Consider the following 8,213-nt stretch of genomic DNA (forward strand, 5'->3'; position numbering starts at 1 on the left):
TTATGATGTACCTTTACACGGGGTTCACACACAATTTGACCAATATAATTTTTATGATTTTTATAATGTGTGTGTGTGCGTATATATATATATATATATATATATATATATATATATATATATATATATATATATATATATATATATATATTTATTTATTTATATATATACATACATTTCTCCACACACATTTTGACCAATGGAATGATTTTTTGTGTATGTGCATAAATAAATAATAATTCTAAAATATGAATAAGAATTAATACCAAAAATATAAAAAATATTTTCAGGCATGGAATAAATATAATTATAAACACACATGCAAAGACACTCGCACACACACACTCGCACACTCGCACACACACACACACACACACACACACACACACTCGCACGCACACACGCACACACACGCACACACACGCACACACACACACACACACACACACTTATGAAACAATGTATGATTTTTATACCTCTAATAATGTATTCGAATGTTTCTGATGTAGTGTTTTACTTCTCCATTAACAGAGCGAAAGGAACGCGAATAGGAAATCCTTCTTTTCTTATGTGAATGGTCTTCAGTATCCCTCCATGCCTAAGCTGTGTGGTTATGTATTCTACATCAAATATACCTGGAAGAACACCAAAGTGAGGTCCACCAATAAATTTTTGCTTGCTTACTCTAAAAATTATTGTACACAACCAGAGAGACTATGTCACGCTGTCTGGTCTCTGTTTCCCTGAGTCTCCACTAGTGGTCTCATTTCCCCATAGGCACTTCACCGTAGGCACTACAATTCCCACATAGCCTTGTCCCTTCATCACAGTAATTGCACTCCTGTTAATTGCACTCAGGTGTCTTCACTTGATAGTCATTACCCTCCCTATATTAACCGGTCTTTTTCTGTTTGTCTTCATGGAGTCCTTTAATTCCGTCACCCAGTTTCCTCGCCTTCCGAGTTTCCTGTTCCTGTTCCTGTTCCTTCCCTGTTTGTTTATTGTTGGATGGATTTATGGTTTTGACCCCTGCTTGTTGGATTCTGATTTGGATTACCCATTAAATACCACACTGCATTTGGATCTCTCGTCTCCTGTGTTTCTCTGGGTTCCGATCGTAACAGACTAGATGTAAATTACATATAGTGTCAGCTGAAATGACCTTAACATAGTTTGGCTTAAAGCATCGTATAAATGTAGTAAAAAAAAAAAAAAGAAAAACGGAATTAAGTTCTCTATACATATTTTCACATTTGCCTACTATATACGCCAAATGGCAATACTAAATGCCCTGTGTATAAAAAACAAAGCAGTCAATTTATACAAAATATAACAGAATAAAAAAGCATGACATTTGTTGACCTCTCCAAACAAGTGGCGAGCTCTATAAGTGACTGCTGGAAATGAGCTGGTTCTGGTAAACCCCTGCTCTTCCTAGCTCTTTCTGTTGGATGGAACGCTCTTGAACCTTCAAACTCCAATTACTTACAGGTATATGTTACCGAACTCTTTTGTTTTGCCTGGGTGTGTTGACAGTCTCATGAATATATAATAGTGGACACATTATTGTGTCACAAATCACTGAGGACAGTCTGAAGTGAGCTTCCATGAACATGAGATTAATTTACCTGTAAATGACAGCAGGCAAAAAGCTATAATACTTCTGGGCGAAACTGGTCATGATTTTTATTTAGAAAGTTAGGCACCTTGCAAGGAATAAAAAAGTAATTTTAGCCTAATGTTTGCCAAAAAAAGTATTTTAGCCATGGAAATCTAAAGATTATTGGGGAAGCTCTTCGAACAATTATCTTTCATGATTAAAATGTTTTGTGAACGCTCAGAACAGGCTTGCCTGGTACATGACAGCGCCTGCATAGTGATATATTGTGAACACTGGCAGAGGAATTTTGGGCTTGGAGTACTAGGGACTGTTGCCATGGTGATAGTGACATTTCTGCAAGAACGTGCGGTCTGTAGCCTGGGACAAAAAAGAAGGAAAGTGCCAAATAAAAGATAAATGCAAAAAAAAGGCAGCCCATAAATCCATTGTAGTATAATTTGCATTTGAATTAACACTATTTTGGTGGAAATTCAAGTTTTATTATTATATTTAAACATCACATTAAAGTAGAAGAAAACTTCCAAATCCATAACTGAGCTGTAGTTTAATATTATTCAAAAGAATGAATAATAATCTTTCACTCAGTGTCTGGTTTAAAGCTGAAATGGGAAGTTACTTGAGGAAGGCCAGGATGCGAAGGATCCCACACGGCCGTGCTGACATGAGATCCAGGATCCCACAAGATCTGCTCTGCACTGTATTCCTCCTAACAATAACACATACAGCCAGCCAGCCACTAGTCCCTAGTCCCCTAAAGTATTAATTATATCCAGAGCAAAAAACTAATCTGAGAAGCCACGTTTATGGTATGGTATCTTAAGAATTACGATTGCTGGTCCCATTGGAATTGGTAGATTAAATTAAAACGTGTTCCTGTCAAATCCAAATGGTAAAGAGTCTCCTCAAGGTATTAATATTTTCACAATTGGCCTCTAAACTAGGTAAAATGTGGGAATGTATTGTCAATATGATGGCTGAGGACACACACTGACCTGCTTTTGGGCCACTAGGGCTTTGTTCACAAATTGTTGCAGCTGCTCATCAGAAAGTTTATGCACAGCTGCTCGAAACTGTTCACACTCAGGTCCTGTAATGCACATTTGTTCAGTTCTTTCCCACAGACTTGCTATATTTAAAGAGGCTAAACAAGTGGGAATTCACTGACACTTTGCGCATATATATATATACAGTAAATAATTCATCTGTAAATGTAAAAAGACAATCAACAAGAATTTTTACAGTAAAACTGTCACTTTAAGGTCAGAATGATGGACAGGATACCTCAAAGCCGTACATATCTACAATTCCACTGGTGCTGTCCATCTCTGTGGGAATCAATCACTCACAGATGACTTCAACAATCCAGTCAAACAGCACAGAGTACAGCATCGTGGCAATGGCATCTCTAAATCAGGAGCAATTTGTCAGTATTCATCAGCTATATTACGGGTTAATGTATGATATACATTATAGAATCTAATAATTTCAATTACGTTTTATTGTCTTGGAGATCTAACCAGGATTCAATGGCGCTTTCCACAGAGAGAGGGCAGTAGATCCTGTCATAAACTTTCCTGTGAAAACAAATTACTTCTGTAACTTTAAAGTAATATTCCGGGTTGATAACATATTGTTGCACAAATGTAAAATTTACAAAAGCAGCGTTGAAAAATGTACAATTTAAAATAACTGTTTTCTATTTTAATATATTTCGAAATTGTCCAGGCATCCACACCTCACAGGAGCTGAAGCAAATGTTGCCCAGCTGCAGGATCGACGACAGAATGGCCCAAATGGTTGCAAGTTGATCTGCATGTAAACCAATGGTCTCCAAGCGGTAGGCGTGATTTTGCCAAGTAGCCTACGATATGTTCCTGGATCAACATCTTTTGATGATCCTGGATGATGAGCGTGATTTCGCCAAGTACAACATGTTCCTGGATCAACATCCTTGTTGATCCTGGAACAACATTCCAATCAACCAATCAAAATTCAGATATAACTTTTCAGAAAATATCTGTTTTAGGCTTAAAATCAGGGTTAGGTACTTCTACACTCTTGTTAATCAGCTATCATTTCCCACTGATTTTAGGAATAAATTATGGGTAGGGTTAGGTTTAGGGGTAGGGATTGGGTTAGATTTATATTTTTAATAATAATGTTGATCCAGGATGCTCCAAGCAGTGGACCAAAAGCAGGAATGTTTTCACCTTATATAATAGTTATGTATATAGGAGTTCTCCAACTGTCCTCCATGTGAAAGGATGGATCTCAAGAAAAAAAAACTAATAGCCCCTTGCCAAACACTGCTTGAATTCTCATAAGTGAAAGTACTCACGGTGGATTATTGTGCTTCTCTTTATCCTTGTACTGCTGTCTTAGATCCCCAGTGTTGATGCTGAGAGACTTGATGGACAGGAGCATATCGCCAACATACGTCTGTTGGTTTTAAAAATTTTTTTTAATAAAGTTAAAAAGACAACTGAATGTGAAAGAGAAGATCACACTTGATGTCTGGAAAAATCTCGATGAAACCGCTTCTTTAAGTTCAGCAGAATAGAAATCTCACACACCTCTCTGAAATAAGATGCATACTTATGTTAAAGGTTTCATGTTTTATAACAATTCAGACAAACTCAGCATGCTAGCTGATGTGCCAACTAATGTTTTGCTCATATAATTCACTTTTTACTATAGTGTGGCTTTGACAGTCTACACAAGGAAGTATACATCAGGCGACTGCTTCGATGACTCACTCCAGCTGTGCTAAATCTTCCACCTCATCCACCTCCACAGCTTGGCTGCTTCCTGGCATCATTACCTGAGACACAAAGTAAAGAAAAGTAGAGGAGAGCAGCTGTCACGGATTAAACAAAAAGCATTGTAGATGTCAATAAGGTAACTTGCATAACTGCAAAAGAGTTCAACAGCAATTGTGTAAATTATTTTTGCATATGTCATACCTGTGTGCTGTTAAGTCCCTCCACTAGCATATTTTGGATTGGATCTTCAGATTCCCATGGACATCTGTCATTATGGTCTGCATCTTCCTCATAAGAAAGTTGCATCACTCCATTCCTACATGTCTCAGATTCTGCTGAAATCTGAATTCATATGATTCCCCGCCACTTCTTTGCACTGTCCCATACTTACCATTAAGCAAAGGTTTAGATATAGACAACTTGGTGATGTTTACTTGCAATTCCCCAAGTTTTCCCTTGGCGGCTTGCAGTATACTTGTACCTTCTGTGATTCCTGATATCTGCTTTAACCTCAGGTTGCCCCCTAAATCACTTGAGAGTTTGGACTGCCATTCTTATCACTTTTACTCTCCTGAGTGTTTTTCTTTAGTAAGCTATGGTCTGGTTTGACTGGAAGAACCAGACGAACACCAGGCATTGGTGGTTGATGCTCTGATGTGCCTACTTTACCTGTGCTCAGGGGCGTCGGACTGGGGGTAAAACCAGTACTGATTACCAGGGCCCCCAAGGAAAAGAGGGCCCTTGAAAAGTCTGGAATATATATTTTTAGAGGTGGCGGGGGGGTGGGGGGTATCTAGGGCCTGGGATCTTGTGCAGCGCCCCTGCCTGTGCTGGTGCTAGTAGACGGAACGGTGGCTTCATTAGCCTTGCCAATTTTCTTCATCCTTGGTAACACAAATGCCTATTTACCATCTCCTGAGTTGGCCTTTTCCTCTACGTATTGTGGAGGGTAACAAGGTTCATCAGAAGAGTCAGTCTGGGGATCAGCAGTAGTGTCCTCATTGGTCTTGGAATCCTTTTAGGCTGATATTTTATTGTTTGATTTTCCACCATTTGCCATTTTCATAACTATCTTGTGTCGGGTAAGTCTCTTCTTGGAGTTGGTGCTGCTGCTATTCCTCTTCTTGACTACCAAAAGAGGGAGCCATTTTGAGATCCCAATCTCTTGGGTGACCGCAGATAATTTTCTTAGAACGTGGAAGCCCTTTGGCATTTTCATTTGAATCCATCCTGAGACGGGCCGCAATGTCGTCATGCCTCTTTTCCGGTACAATAAACACTTGGTTGACTTTTAGGGCATCTCTTCTTCAGGCTCATGCTCAACTGCGTCCACCACTATTTTCTCACATGAATCATGATTTGGCTCTTCAACAGCATCTTTGCTGTATTTGGAGGTTGCTCTTTGGCGTTTTTGCTTTTATCATTCTTTCCTTTGCCTTTCATTGAAACAGCATACGAGACTGTCTGTTCAGAAGACACATATTCACTTCTTTTGAGGGCACAGAATCATCTTTAGGCTCCTCTCCTCTAGAAAGCCCCTTATTTTGTAGTATCTTTGATTTTTACATCTTTTTCGGCCTCTGGAGGTGAACTGTCAGGTTTAGCGGTCTTGGTTTCTTTGACAAACGGGCTGTCTCTCCCTACATTTACATTTCATTTAGTCATTTAGCAGACACTTTTATCCAAAGCGACTTACAAATGAGGACAATGGAAGCAATCAAAAACAACAAAAGAGCAATGATATATAAGTGCTATAATAAGTCTCAGTTAGCTTAAACACAGTACATGTAGTAAGGGCTTATAAATAATCTAATAAATGAAAAGAAAGCAGATAGAATATAAAAAGAATAGAGTAAATTAGTGTTAGAGGTCTTTTATACACACACACACACACACATATATATATATATATGTGTATATATATATATATATATATATATATATATATATATATGTAATCAATGAAAAGAAAGTAGAATACAAAAAGATTAGAAAGGTAGTTAGATTTTTTTTAAAGAATAGAATTAGAATAGTGAGTGTTAAAGTTAGAGGGTCAAATAAAGATGGAAGAGATGTGTTTTAAGCCGATTCTTGAAGATGGCTAAGGACTCAGCTGTCCGGATAGAGTTGGGCAGGTCATTCCACCAGGAGGGAACATTTAATTTAAAAGTCCGTAAAAGTGTTTTTGTGCTTCTTTGGGATGGCACAATTAAGCGTCGTTCACTTGCTGAACGCAAGCTTCTAGAGGGCACATAAGTCTGAAGTAACAAATTTAGGTAAATGGGTGCAGAGCCAGTGGTAGTTTTGTAGGCAAACATCAATGCCTTGAATTTTATGCGAGCAGCTATTGGAAGCCAGTGCAAATTGATAAACAGAGGTGTGACGTGTATTCTTTTCGGCTCATTAAAAATTAATCTTGCTGCCATGTTCACTGCAAAGGTGACAAAAGGTATTCATACAAGAGAGAGCAGGAGACACTGACAGATGCTCACATGCTTACAAAGAAATTCCAGAAGACATTCCTTCCAAAACTTTTCAAAAAAGTCTGTTATAGTTTTCTTTTTTGATCATAAAAATGTCTATATTAGAATGCCGGATTAAAACACAAACAAACACGCACAAAACTTTTTAATAACACTAGACAGTCAATAACCTATGTCAGGATGAAACCAAATACTGAAAGTTTTATATTAAAAACAGAAAGTACATCTGTATGGATAAAGTGCAAGGTCATTTATAATTTTAAATATTTTTTTTTTAATGAAGTAAAATGGCTAAAAAGTGATTTTTTTTTTCAAATATGTTTTTTTAATAAAAAAATAAATTACAGTCCAGTACAGTTGCCCTGTCCTTAAACCAATTTGCTACTAATATTGCTGCCCATCATAGAGAGTTATATACGCAAGTATTATCTGACAGTTGTTTTTAATTTCAAAGATAGACCATGCTCTTACAAGACTTCTATTTATTTATTTGTATTAATTTTTAATTCTCTTGCTTGTGCTGTGTGACACAATGGTGTAAACGCCTATTTCCCAGAATTTTTTAAGAGATGGTGTGCAATATCAGGCAAACATTTGAGCTACTGCAAATAGGGAATAAAGCATCTCTCAATAATAGATGATCAAAACACTTGGCTGAGTCTGTATGACAACTGATCTGACCAAAGAGAGATTTCTTTTCAAATATTTTCAAAGGCTACAACACTCCTATAAGTAGTCATAAATTGACTAGACAGACGTACAGTTATGAGTCATGTCATGAATCCTGTTCTCATGTTAATTCGATCACTCTTTTGAAAAAAATATTACTTCAATTAGGCACTGAACAAATTTAGTATTGAATGCATGTGAACATAAAGTAACTTAATCACTACTTGATATAATTTACCTTTTTTTAAAATTTATAGACTTATTCAAATGTATATCTTGTTTATAGTTTACAATTATTGCCCAATACGTCATGCTAAGCAATTAAATACACATTTCAAACTTATGCAATCACAAACATAAAACAAAGACAGCATAACTGGGCTATTATTGTAATGCATACGCTGCACATTACATTCTCATTTCATTCATACCATTACTTTTTATAAGATTCACATAATTTTTTTTTTTATATATATATATATATATATATACACCTTCAAAGAGCTACAAAATTGCACACCATCTAAGAACATCTCAAAATTCCCTAAACTGAAACAGAATGAGAATACGCTTAAAAAATGAAGAAAAGGATGGTTTGTGCGAAAAAGTTTTACTGAAGAGTGTAGTGTGGAGTTACAAAGTATAATAATTAGTGTTCTCATACATAATCATGTATGA

The sequence above is a fragment of the Carassius carassius genome, chromosome 40, assembly GCF_963082965.1.
Source record: "Carassius carassius chromosome 40, fCarCar2.1, whole genome shotgun sequence".
In the NCBI taxonomy this organism is placed as follows: domain Eukaryota; kingdom Metazoa; phylum Chordata; class Actinopteri; order Cypriniformes; family Cyprinidae; genus Carassius; species Carassius carassius.